General features: G+C 43.6%; 1 long non-coding RNA gene across 1 annotated transcript; it reads right to left on the reverse strand.

Moving 5' to 3' along the window:
• Positions 1-274: 274 nt before the first annotated feature.
• Positions 275-4488, reverse strand: LOC142813910 (uncharacterized). The gene is made up of 2 exons (XR_012894729.1): positions 4087-4488; positions 275-2660 (listed from the first exon to the last, which is right to left on the reverse strand). It is a non-coding gene; the product is annotated as an uncharacterized LOC142813910 (long non-coding RNA).
• Positions 4489-13499: the final 9011 nt, after the last annotated feature.

Consider the following 13499-nt stretch of genomic DNA (forward strand, 5'->3'; position numbering starts at 1 on the left):
ATACACATTCGTGTCTTGCTAACGTTGTTCTTGTCCCTAGCGTCCCTAGCGCGTCCCTAGCGCGTGACACTACATGTGGTTGACTGAAATTGAAATGAAAAATAGAAGCCTCTTCAACACACTCAAGAGGCGACGAACATGGTTTTCTTCTACTGTTCAGACAGAAAGTTCGCGAAAAAGTCATATTGGAAATTTGTCAACAAGAGAGAGAGAGAGATAAATAGAGAGTAAAGGCAGGGAGGTTAACCAAGCTTGGCTTGGTTGGCTACCCTACACTTGGGGTGGGAGAAAAGGGGAATAATAGAACAAAAAGAGACAGAAAAGAAGAGGAGTAAGAAACAAACGACCCGGAAAAGCATCGATTTTTTTTTTGACACTCAATTAAAATAACTTGAATACCTTGGTAAAGTCGAGGTTCAATTGAGACGTTGTGCGTGCATATACTAAAACTGAAGCTTTACGTTTCAAGCCTCCCCCCCCCCTCGAACCCACAGAGATAGAGAGGGAGAGAGAGAGAAATGGAGAGAAAGCGAGCGTTTTTTTTTTTGTTAAGTATTCTAAGGATGTAGTCTCACCCGTCTGCTACGTCATTTTACTGGGTAAAATTGCCATGGCTGTATTTAAACTCTTACTAGCATATTAAATATTTTTGTCTTCGCTTTACGGTAACATGACGTTGTTTTTTCTTGGCCTTACAACGGTGCAGTGATTCTACGGAGCCCAGTGGGCAAAGAAATTGCGTAGTGACGCGAATCATTTGAACACTGTGGTACCTCCTCGTGTAATCCATGGTATATTGAGAGTACACGAGAAGAGAAAAAAGGATCTGAATCAGGAAAATACAAGAAAATAAATACATGATAAAGATTTGCTACAAGTTTGTGTTCATCCTTTCGTTTCTTTTCAAAGGGCTACACAATTGTGTTCGTAGCAATGGGCGCAGTTTGCTATTGTGCCAATATTTAACCTCGGCTTTTTGTGCGTTGCAGCAGACACACCGCCGTACATTCAAATTACTTAGGCGAAAGATTCTGGGCAAATCTGGCACACGATTTTTGTCTACGCTTTGCAAAAAAATATCTTCAGTCAACAACCATGCTAAGTTCCTTTCGAGGGTTTCAAAGTTCCTTTCGAGGGTTTCGAGGGTTTCAAAGTGTGTGGGGAGCTTTTGCACCACTTTAACTTTGACGAAGCACTTATTTTTTCTCTGAGCTAGCGAATACTGCTCTAGGCCACAGAATACGAGCATTAGAGCCAGGTTTCAAAAACATTGAGCCAACAAAGTGAGGCAGTCTTTTCAGGTGTTTGTGTGCAGATATAAACAGCAGGTTCATGCTAGGCTGCCAGTTTCTATTCCAAGAGAATGGTAAACAATGTTGAATGCCACTTTGCTCAGCTTATTGTTCACTTGCTGCATGTGTGTTGTAACACCTAGAATTTTTACACTACTTCATTATGTTCGAACTCTTTTCGTTCTTTTGAATATAAAACGGGTTAAAGAACGACACGCTACAGGTGATGTGGCAGAGTTTTTCGGAAGAGCGAATTTAACAGATCGCAGCTGATAAAGCCAACTGGTGTGTTCAACGAATTATTGGATGGTGAACCTATGCCTTTGATAATTTTGGGTGCCTTACTTGATTGACAGCATGAATATTTGTGTAGAATATACACAAGGGCAGATAAGATATTCACGGAGAAGTGTAACGTTGTTCAGAAGCCCAGATGAACATGCGACGACAGGACAAAGTTAAAAAGAGAGATTTAGCGTTGGGAACACATTTTCAAGTTTTCCTTAGAGCACCGAAAATGCCACTCTCAATACCACGTGACGTGTCAAAAAATTACACCCCATCACGAAGGATGACAAGGTGTCTTTGACGCAGATATGGCCACCTACTGAAAACGTCGACCAATCTGTTTGAGGCGTATATTTCGTTTGTACTGCGCATAATTGTTTTTCCTCACAGACACCTTCACTTTTCAAATTGCTCTCGCCATTCAAGTGTCACATCCACATTCCCGGCGCAACCAATAATAACTTATGTGTCTCAAGGTGTTACGATTAAGCTTGTCGCAAAACTTTCATTATTTCTGATAGCCATAAGAGTTTTAATTGTACTTCTTGCACAAATTGCCCTCAAATTAATGTATCCTGGAAACCATCTATATTGGTTTTGAAGACAACGTCAACAAAAATATTTTCTCAATATTTAGAGGCATATTTTGTATGAATTGAAAAACCCTAAAATTTCGCCGACCCGTATTTGCTAAATTTGTCGATCGTAATAAATGAACCGCTGGTTCTTGAAACTTGAGAATCAAATTTTCATCTCCATAGCGTGACGTACCGGCCAACGAGGACATCACGAATAGGTACACCCAGTGCGAGTGAATAACGTGTGGATATCTGCATGAACATATGGCAGCTTTCATTTCAAGTTCTTTTTTTTTAGAATTTATAGCAGCCATGGTGAAAGAGCGTGAGAGTATGAAGGCTCGGTGGCAGTTGAAGACTGGGACTATGAGGGCGTGCAATCTCTTTTGAACGAGAGGAAGCCAGTGTGAAGGCAAAGGCGTGGCAAGAGACATATCAGGACGTTGCCAGCTGTTCGGTGCGCCAGCCTCGTCTTGTCGTGAAGTGTACGTAGCAGAAGGCTCTGTATGGAAGAAGTTAATTAAGATGGTCAATTAAGCGTACGAAGCGCTGGCTTGAGTAACAAAGCGTAACTGAAGGAACAAGGGAATACGTTAAAAAAACTGTTATCGCAAAAGTGAAAGCATTGTTAGGAATGAAAGCACTCTGTACAATAAGAATTCAGAGATACTGAAATTTCTCACTGAAGCCAGATGCTACGCAGGAATACCTGTCCAGTGAGTTGCCCATCTTTACAGCCGCGTTCCTAGACACTATACTCTTCGCTCAGACACATTCTTAATTGGTCGGCTCATGTCTTTCGTACTGCAGCACCATCTTTATTTTTGTACACGCGTTGCAATTTGGTTTTGTTTTTTCTTCAAAAGTTATTCGGTCAGGTCTGAAACTATGACTTATTGCTGGCTTTAAAGCCCTCGCTGGTGCTAACTTCGTCACAAGCAGGTTAACGTTCTCGGGAACCTCGAAAATAAAAACTAAATCTGAAAAAATGCGATGTTCTTGCAACATCACGCTAATATTACGCAACTTGCATCAATCTGTTTTTTGGAGGGCAAGACTTTCTTCTATTGGTGATTGACTTGATATAGTTTATTTGCGGCCGACGGGGGTTGATTGCACAACCATGTTCTAATATCTTTAGGTGTAGCTGGCATCATGCATTACAAGGTTTATTGCGTGTTCTCCATCGTATTTAAATCTTTTTATCGAAGCATTGGCCTGGTAAACCAGGCCATATACATAAAGAATCGGGAGAACGTCAGGTTTCAAGTGCTTTGAAAAATAAATGAGGCGATTACCACCTCTTTATGGTCTTGTAAAACATGCATGCCGGCATGTTTCTCGAGATACTGCTTCTACGGCATTAAAAAAGAAGTATGAACAAGCACTCTTTCTTTACTTTCATTTCTTACATTCTTGTTGTGCAATTAGAAACATTCTTACTAATTTTCTTTTTATGCGTGTGTTTTAAGAGACACTAAAGAAAAAAATTGTAAAATAACTTTCACACCACAGAAACCACCACAAGACCGGTGGCCCTGTAATGTACCGAATGGTTCTCAGTAGTTGTCGGCGATTTCAGTTGTCATAAACATCCACTGTGTAGTGAAATTCGTTCTCATCCCTGCATATAGTAAATTTTGTGAATGGCATTTCGGAGCTTCCATGTCGGGTTTCAGCCACGCCATTTTGTGTAACACCTTAATAAACAGCGGTGCGGTAGACGCATATACACATGAAAACGGTTCGATTGGTGCATTCGACGTTTGATGACCTGGTCGATTCCCTTCACGATAAACGAAAATAAGAAGGCATTCGTTTAGTAGCCCAATGGGGCTGCAACCCCGTATTTTACGTAAAATCGTCTATATTTGTGGATGCCACGTCGTGCAGCCGTTCAAGGTTTCTTTAGGAAGCAAGACACTTACCGGTGCAGAGTCTGCGATGCACCTTGGCTCAGCGTACCAATCATGTCTTTTGTTTGAATACGAAAACTTCTGGAATGCAGCAGCGGTCAAACACTCACAATGTGGCAGAAGTAACTTTACGGTCGTGCTAGAATGTGGCGGCATTTCATGCCACGTGACACACGGCGGTCACTTCAGCTTGCAACACAGATGGTGTACAACAGATGCGATGCTCTGGTGGTCGAAATAGTACTGGACAGCGTGCCCGTCGACAAAACGCTTAGGCAGGATTGCAAAATCAAACTGTTTTAACACATAATTCGTATCCGTCACGTAAGTTAGACGACGAGCAGCCGCAAACCTATATAAGGCCACAGACAAAAAACACGCACTGCACGTAAGATTGAAGCGCGACTTGGGCTAGCTGGCTGTCCGCTTTCGTTCAATCGACAGCCGAAAATAGCTCGCATATCCAAGATATCTGCTTTGTGGGCGTGTGCTTGGTGCGGTACGTTGTCGGGTGCGTGAGGCATTGCTCACTTTCACGCAAAGGCGTCGCGCGTGTCTTCCGTCGGTTTTTTCACTTTCTTGTTTGCAGGCGTGATACTTGATATGTGGGCTTTAACGTCCCAAAACCCACGATATGATTATGAGAGATGCCGTAGTGGAGGGCTCCGGAAATTTCGACTACCTGGGGTTGTTTAACGTGCACCCAAATCTGAGCACATGGGCCTACAGCATTTCCACCGCCATCGGAAATGCAGCTGTCACAGCCGGGATTCGATCCCGCGTCCTGCGGGTCAGCAGCCGAGTACCTTGGCCACTAGACCACCGTGGTGGGGCCAAGCGTGACTTTTGAGGGAACCTAAAAAAGAATGGGTAGATAAAGACTCCAGTGAAGGCAGGCTTCTTGCGCCGATTCGGGCCCTCGTTTTTAAGGATGGTAAATGGAGGAGGCTAAACGAAAAAGAAATGGCTGCGCTGTGTTAGGTGAGAGGAATCCTTGCAGGGCTGTGGTTTTCATCGATTGGGTTCATCTGTCAGCCCGTTGGTCTATTGTGCTAATTAGAAATTGTTTAGTCATTTTTTCAACTGCAAATTGTGGTTTTCATTGAAAGTGCACTATTCTGCTAATAAAATAAACCTGCAGGCCCGTTCTTTCTTGTTAGCATTTACTTCTTCTCGAACGCACCATCGGTAAGCCGTGAAGACTTAACAAATGTGCGTGGTTATCAAAATCACGCAAAAAGTCAACAATATCTTTAAAAAACCTAATTTCTTGTCATATAGCAGTCCACGTTGCTACTGCTTCCAGTTGTGAAGTAAAATTTTGCTGTTTCTTTGCTTGCTATTTGTACTTTCGATGTGTAGATGCGACGGAGGCGATGAGCCACCAACTACTTGACACGTTTGCTTTCATAGAAGTTCCACTACCGGGTTACATAGGCTTCGGTGATTCTGTGTTATCGCAGCTTGTTGATTCTTGACGTTTCGATGATCACCACGGAGCACAGCTGCCAACAGCACCATAGACATCTCAGACGGCGTTTTGTCAAAATGCTTGGAAGTATTGGGTAGCACACCTGAGAGCTGTGACCAACTTTGGTATTAGTAACAAAAGCCCGGAAACGGCTTCACTACAGTTTGCTTTATTCGGGAAGTATTTATGTCACGCAGCAACATTGGTCACCCATGTTAGCCCTTTTTTTTGTTAAAAATGGACGTTCCTCATTTTCCTATGAGAAAATCCTACCGCAAGCCTAAAGCACACACGCAACCACAATAAATGAATAAATTATTTAAACGTTCAATGCAGAATATGTACTGTATGCAGGGAGCTGTGCTAGAGATGATTACTAGGGTCCACATTCCATTACTCCGTTGATCCGGGTCGCTACCCGCATTCGCTCCACGAGGCTTCTCTGATCGTCTTGAGCCATGCTCGACCAAGCCTCCTCCCACCCCTACCATATCAACTGCGTAATTATCGCGATGCTTCTGTTAGATGGCATGGACAAACCATGTGAGACAGGCAAGCGTGAATTCACAGAAATTACACATTACAATGCCTCAAAAAGACCACGAGATGAATAAATAGTGACCCGGAAGGCGTTCCAAGCACGCTTTACTTTTTTTTTGTCTCCAAAGTGTAGGGGCCTAATGTTGTAGATGCATATGCGTTTCGTCTGTGTCAGTGCTGTCTGCCCTCCATGTAAACTTTGCAGTGCTGCCATAGTGTTGATGCTTTTTTTCTGCTTCCCATCCGCTGAACTATGCACCAATTTTTCAGGCAGGTTGAAGGGTCATTGCTATAAAACTGTTGACTACATTTTCGATTTTATTCTAGATCCAAGCAAAAGGATAAGAGCAAAATTGTTCAATTTAATTAAGAATGTGCAAATTCTAGTATGAAGTAATTTTTTCGTACCTATGTGTCTCATAACTCAAGGTCTCACTTGCGCGAAACAGCAGCTGTGTTTAATGAAATGCCGAAATAGAGTTAACTTTTTTTTCACGGCATTGGTTGACGACACTCGCCTCATCACATGTCACCGCTTACGAGTCGAGCAACATATCAGCTTGCTGAGATGATAATTCAGATAAGTGAGAAAATTCTTTTAGCGGTTGCGCTGGGCCTTGAAGGGAGATAAACGTCGAACAGCTGCCATGCAAGCTTTCATGTTTATCGTTCAGCACGACTCACTAGCTTGTTCAACAACTGTTTGACCTGATTTATCCTTTCCGGTGTAACTATTTCAAGCGCATCAGTACACCTTGTTTTGTTAACGAACATCCAGTCACTTATGTATAGCAAGTGGGGGTTTAGCAAAATGAGCAACGGTGTTACGTCATACAATCAGCTACGCTTGAAGTGTCAGTGCTGGCAGCGGGCATAGTAAGTCCACTATATGCGCATTTTTGAATTACCCAAGCACGTCATCTAATTTAAGATGATTTGGCTTAAAATGTAACGTAAGCAGTTCTCGCAAGCTACCTTGCATAAAATTGATTTTCCACAATGCGTGGAATCTGCCGAAATTTCTCCTTATGACCGAGCTGTAATGCTAGTGGTTTCCCGTGTGCCGTAGATGGAACATTATTATCATCACAAAGCGCAATACGCTCAGTCCTCACCCACGCACTCTATAAAGATCGTTAACAAAAGAACCTCAAATATGTGACCTCTAATAAGCGTGCGTAGTTTATTATAGCAAGTGATGGAAAAGAGAAAGGTGAGAGAGTGAAAGTCTAAGAAAGCTAGAACCACGAGGTGCCCAGGAGTTCTTTTGTGACTCAGGTTCGCGCAATTTCTTGCAAGCTGCACTATTCTTTTTTAACCTGAGCAATCGTTGACGTCATCCTCTCCCAATCGACAAAAACCAAGGTCTCCCTAGCGACAACAAATGCTAAGTGGAAAGCAATGTAACGAATGCTTGTCGCCCACCACCATAATAACTTTCCACTCTTGACGAAAGAAACCTACGTGTTTGTTTACCTTGCCGAGTTGAAAGCCTGTTTCACTAGCGCCGTGCCCAAGGCACATGGGCTTTGTGAGCTATTTGGAGGCTTGAGCAAATCTAGAAATACAACCGAGACCTTTGTATCCCACGTCCCCTGTGGTTTTCGTAGGGCGATGGGTGTGGCGCACGCATACGAGTGAATGAATATGCTCACACTGGGAATAGTGCGTGGCTTAGCTCGCGTGGGTGTGTTTCCATGAGGGACAAAACACACCCTCATGCATTGTGCAGGAGTGCATTATAGTAGTACAAGTAACATTTGCCTACGCAATGTATGGCGAGAAGCGATGCTTATAGCAACTTTCAATGTTTAGCCTTCGCAGCCCGGGAATTTTTATTTTTGTCAGACACATTGGTAGTACGTATTTAGAGTGACAGACTAGTGGTCGCATTGAGCGTTTAATGCACTTTGCAAATGCTAACACAACATAAAAGTAACACTTAGCTCTTGTAATTTTCCAGTAATCGCCAAAAATAATCAAAACTGGAAAAGTATTGTACAGCGCTTATCCAATAAGTGCAGTCTCTATCAGGTGCATTTATGAAGTAGCAGGACATCTAGCAGCGAACGTCTTGAAAGAAAAATAAAAGAGTTATACAAAAAAGCATAGCAACTTTTTTTTACTTCATGTACTTCTGTACTTTTTTTAGTACTTGAACAAGTGCTCCACTTGAATTCATCCTTACAATAGAAGCAGTTAGATCCCATCAGCGTCGTTTGCTTACCGACTTCATCATTCGTTCCTTTGAATGGTCAGAACAACACTAGTTTTGGTTCGCCAGGGGCAACCGGCTGTCGGAGGAAAGGAAAACGTTCTCTTCAGGCGAAGACATCATTGTAACTTATAAGCTGTGTATTTGTTTTCTTCAAACTGTAGAATTTATGCAATAAAGACATCTTCGCGAAACGAAAGTGATGAACATATGCAGTGACGCTCATTGCGACAGCCCACGGTGCAAACTGTTCAAATTTCGTCTCTGAGAAGCCCTCAAAGATAAACAATATTACTGCTATCCTTTCCTGGTTTCTTTGTTTTAATCTCTTTTCCTTCAAAAATCTACCGCTTTAGCCTTTCTTCACAGTGTTATTGTAGGGTCGGTCATTGTTTTAACTCTCATGAATAAATTGGTGATGAAGTCATGAATTATTCAAGAATACATTTGCGCGCAACATATCTGAAGTAAGATAACCGTAGCTGCCTAGAAGCGTTGACTGCTGTAAATTAGCTACTTCTCTCTTTTTTCGTTTTGCTATGCCTCCTTCTATCTGAATTTATTGATCTTAACCTCTTCCTCAAAACAAGGTAGCCAAACTGTCTCTTCGAAGGCTAACATTTACTTTTTTTCCAACTCATTGCTTTTTTGTAGCTCGCTATAAAATACATAACGTGGTGTTACGTGCATAACGGTTTAACGTATCAGCAGATAGCACAGAACCAGGCTGAATCGTGGGACAACGAAGAGACATTTGCCCTTCAATAAGCGTAGTCAGGCTGATGGTTATGATGATGATGATGACAAAATGCATGTGAGGTCCTTACTGGACTTTAAAATGAAACTGTCAGTAGTGCGCTTGTCACATTTACATCAGTTAAAAATTATTAATGATTCCCAAGGTACTCATATGCGAGAAAAACTAACGTCATAATTTTGCACGCGAACCTCACTGAGTTCCTTATGTATTCGCCAAAGACGAGTTAAAGGGGCGAGGGATGTTTTTTTTTCTTTTAAATAAACTTGTTAGCCCCACCCTCCCCTCCCCAGCCATTTCTGAAAACTTTCTGAACCTTACGTTGTTACATGTTGCCTCCAAGATCAGAGGCACCTGTTCTGGTTTTTGCACTGTCTCTGTGATCAGCTCACGTTTTACCAAACAAGGATGTCGTGTGATGACGTCACTATGAGATCCCCTCTTGTTACGTGATGCCACAGTCCCACCACGACGACGTCATGATCATATAATAAATTACCTGGAATTCTTTTTCTGGAGAACGGTTCCACTTTGATGCAGTTTTTCTTCGATAGCATTCTAAATAAGGGAGTGTTGGGAAGCCATCCGGGAACAATCTGGCAGCGTTTACGCTTCCTGTCTAGCAGCCACTAATTATATTATTCCATGTGGTACATTGCAGACTGCTCCCCACATTCGTTGACACTTACGACTTCATCGCCAGCCTCAGTGGAGCCACATTTATAAGCGCTTGAATTCGTATAATTATGCGGTAGCTAGCCGCCGCCCCAATTATGGCATAGTCCATGTTTCCATTCAGGGAATATTCATTTTGGTTGGCATTGGGTGTTTTGGGATCCTACGCAGAGCACACCCCTCTTCAAAAGAACCGCTCTACGATAGAGCCCGAAAAAGGTGGCGAAATCAAGCCAATCATTTCATCATGATGAGGATCAGTGCACGTTCGTGTACCATCCGTTTTCACTTAGCGACCAATTGTACTCTGCTGTATTACAGCGACCATGCACACCTTTCCTCCAGCATTGTTTACGCCAACCAAGCAAGCAGTGGGATGAGTGTGCGTCTGTTTTTTCTTTGTATTTGATCCCTATTTGTTTTTGTTCCTGTACAGCCCTTCTATTCCCCCTTCCCACTTTCGAATACCCTTTTAGGGAATCGCAAAACGCACGGTGCAATATGGTCCGGACTTTTTCGTGTGTAAGAGAGAGTTGGCGCAGAGGTGCGAAAAAGAGATAGTGGTAAATGGTTCATCCAATCATTATTTCATGGTTTTTGTGAGCCCGGCACAATCATAAGCATGTATGCATTTTTCGACACCACTATTTTCTCTTTCTCTCTCTCGCACTTCTGACTCTGTTCTATGTTTTGTTCCTGCATCGTACGGCCCGCTTCACATCTCATGCTACCCGGGCCTTCTCAACGAGGGGGAGCAGTGTTTGCCCATGCGGGAATTCTACGTAATGATCTGCACTTTCGACGAACGCTGTCAGACTGAGCATAAGTTTACAACCTACTGTGCGAGCCGAGTTCGTTCATTTGCGGCAGTCATTAATTTAATTGCTACGTCGTTAACAACTGAGAATTGCCAGGTCAGTGTGGAGGGCTTTCGCGCTTCGCCCGCTCCACTTCTGTTGGTCGTTACTCCAAAATGCTGCACTCGGTCAGGTTTTCATGCTCACGAGCCATGTGTTACGATGAAGCCGAGTACTTTCAGTGTTGAAAAGAAATCTCTATTTAGGCTGTTCTAATGAGTCATACATAGAATTCAATGCAAGAATCACTACACAGCCCACCCGTACAAATAGATCTATACGTCAACCTTCACCTTGCGACGACGACGCAAAAGTCTGAAAAAGTGGAAGCGTAAACATCTGCTCTTGATTAAACACAGTCGGTTGTGTTTTTATAAAGGCATGAGAACATCAATGTAATAATTCGGCTGCAGTTTTTCACGCAGGACGCAAAACGTTGTGCTCGAGTAATTAGTACAGCTTTGCAAAACGTTGTGCTCGAGTAATTAGTACAGTCATGCAAGGCTGGGTCACAGCCAAGCTGTGGGTTATCTAGGAGGTCCTGCTAAGAATACAGCGATTTATCACGTCTCTCTCCTTCAAAAAAAGCAAAGATCTTCACAGACGTCTTTTCAGCGCTCCATTACTAGCCATTACGCTCTACTGCATTTGTTTTAGGGAAGTTTTTTAACAACCTTTAATGACTAACTTCTTTTATACTATTCAGTAGGTTCTCAGCTGATTTTTTTCACCATTTCCCCGAGGCTGACATTGCTAGCGCTTTCTCTTCTACACCGCACGGCATTTCATCCGACCAGAAAGCAAATCTCCACTTCTGGCATTTCTTTTCTTCGTTCTTATCTAGTAACAAGCACAGTTACGTGATGAACTGAATAGGGAAGCGTTAGGACAAATAAACGAACGAGAAAAGGCCCGACAAGTGCGACCTTTTCTCGTTCGTGTATTCGTCCTAACGCTGCCCCAATCAATTCATCATAAACCTTAACCAACTAGCCCACCTTTCCGTTATTCTACAGTTACTTGCTTCGTCTTTCGCGTTGTGCTATAGCGCGTGCAGTGTACTGCAGTTTTTGTATGCAACAATGATGTATCTCCGCCATTTACGGACACTAGCTCGATGCTACTGACTACGAGTCTGGTGCATTAAGCACCACTGAAAGATGACGGCGTTGACGAGCGAATGTCACGCAAATGAGTTTGGTGCACTGATGAACATGCCAGAGGGGAGCGGGAGGCCTTCGAGCATTCACGGCTGAAGATGAGAAGTCTGTGTTTCGCGTTTCTGAATTTGAGTGAATCGAGACCCAACTAGCTGCATGCATACAGACACCGATGCAGTATGCACCAACGCAATGTGAAGTAGGAAAAACGAACAAAACGGTAGTCGTCAGCTACAGTTCATCCCGTTCTTTCATATTTCTTTCAACCCGCCTTATTTTGCCCCTGACAAAGTGACAAAAGGTGGAGGAGCAGCTTTTTTCTTCTATTACTTCAATAGCCAACGCTTTCTCATAAAGGCGACAAAAGAGTGTAGTAGAAGGAAAACAGCGGAAGATCCTGCTGTCCAACTGCCTTCAAGTCAGGCGGCTTCTACCATTCGAGACATTGTGAGATAGGGCGCATATAAAGCTATAGGTGCCGTGTACAAAGAGTCACTGGGTGAATAACGACGATAAAACAGCACTGCTTTTTAATGCGTGACTCTGCAGTCTTTTATGTTTCATGGGAAGTACTTAAGTAGGGACTGCTACGCGATAAATGAGCACTGAGTATTTGCGAGGGGGACAATCACTCGCAGCTGTGCTCCTTATAACACGAGTTTCTCGCGCGGTGTTATAGCGGGAGTGCCCGCACTAAATGTTCCATAATACGGTTTAGTGACTTCGCTAAGGTTAAGCGCTTGTAATTGTCTATTGATCTATTGATTAGTGCCCCATTTTATACCACTGCTTCGAACGCGAATACCATCATCCCTTATGGGCAGAAACAGCGCACAAACTCACGGGACGAAGAGAAGAGACACAAAAAAAAATGCCGCCATATCCACGAAGTGAATGATGATGAGTGGGCGAAGCTCCGGAGGTAAACCTGGTAAACCATGAATCCTCCGTACATTTTGCCCACTCGATTTTATTGCAACGCTCCCCCTAGCATACGTCGCCGCACTATATCGAACGATGACACGCGCCATATGTGGCATCATTCCTATTTTATAACACCTCGCATCTTTCATAATCAACTACACGTACCGCCGTCTAGTTTATAACATCTTGCATCTTTTGGACGGACGGACGGACGGACGGACGGATGGACGGACGGATGGACGGATGGACGGACGGACGGACGGACGGACGGACGGATGGATGGACGGATGGATGGACGGACGGACGGATGGATGGATGGATGGACGGACGGACGGACGGACGGATGGACGGATGGACGGATGGACGGACGGACGGACGGATGGACGGATGGATGCATGGACGGACGGACGGACGGACGGACGGACGGACGGACGGATGGATGGATGGATGGATGGATGGATGAATGGATGGACGGACGGATGGACGGATGGACGGATGGATATGGCTGTACCCTTTAGATCGGGCGGTGGCTAGCGTAATACTTAGAACTGAACGAGAGGTGGCTACATACAGGGGACGCACAGCCCACGCCTTAAGGACCTTCGCTCCTAACAAGCGCTGGCTGACTTGTGATCACAGAGTGGTAATAACCACCATTAAAACAAGTAATGACCCAAGTTTTATAATGGTTCCCACACCCATAGTGCTCCAAAATTCTGCCTGACATTTGTGTTGGAGAAAGTTGTTAAACAACATTAAAAAAATATTCCATCGTCTCATGTCTTCACACTGATCAGTACATTACTGGTTTAAGGTATTCAGTGTT

This window comes from Rhipicephalus microplus, chromosome 4, assembly GCF_043290135.1.
Source record: "Rhipicephalus microplus isolate Deutch F79 chromosome 4, USDA_Rmic, whole genome shotgun sequence".
Lineage (NCBI taxonomy): Eukaryota > Metazoa > Arthropoda > Arachnida > Ixodida > Ixodidae > Rhipicephalus > Rhipicephalus microplus.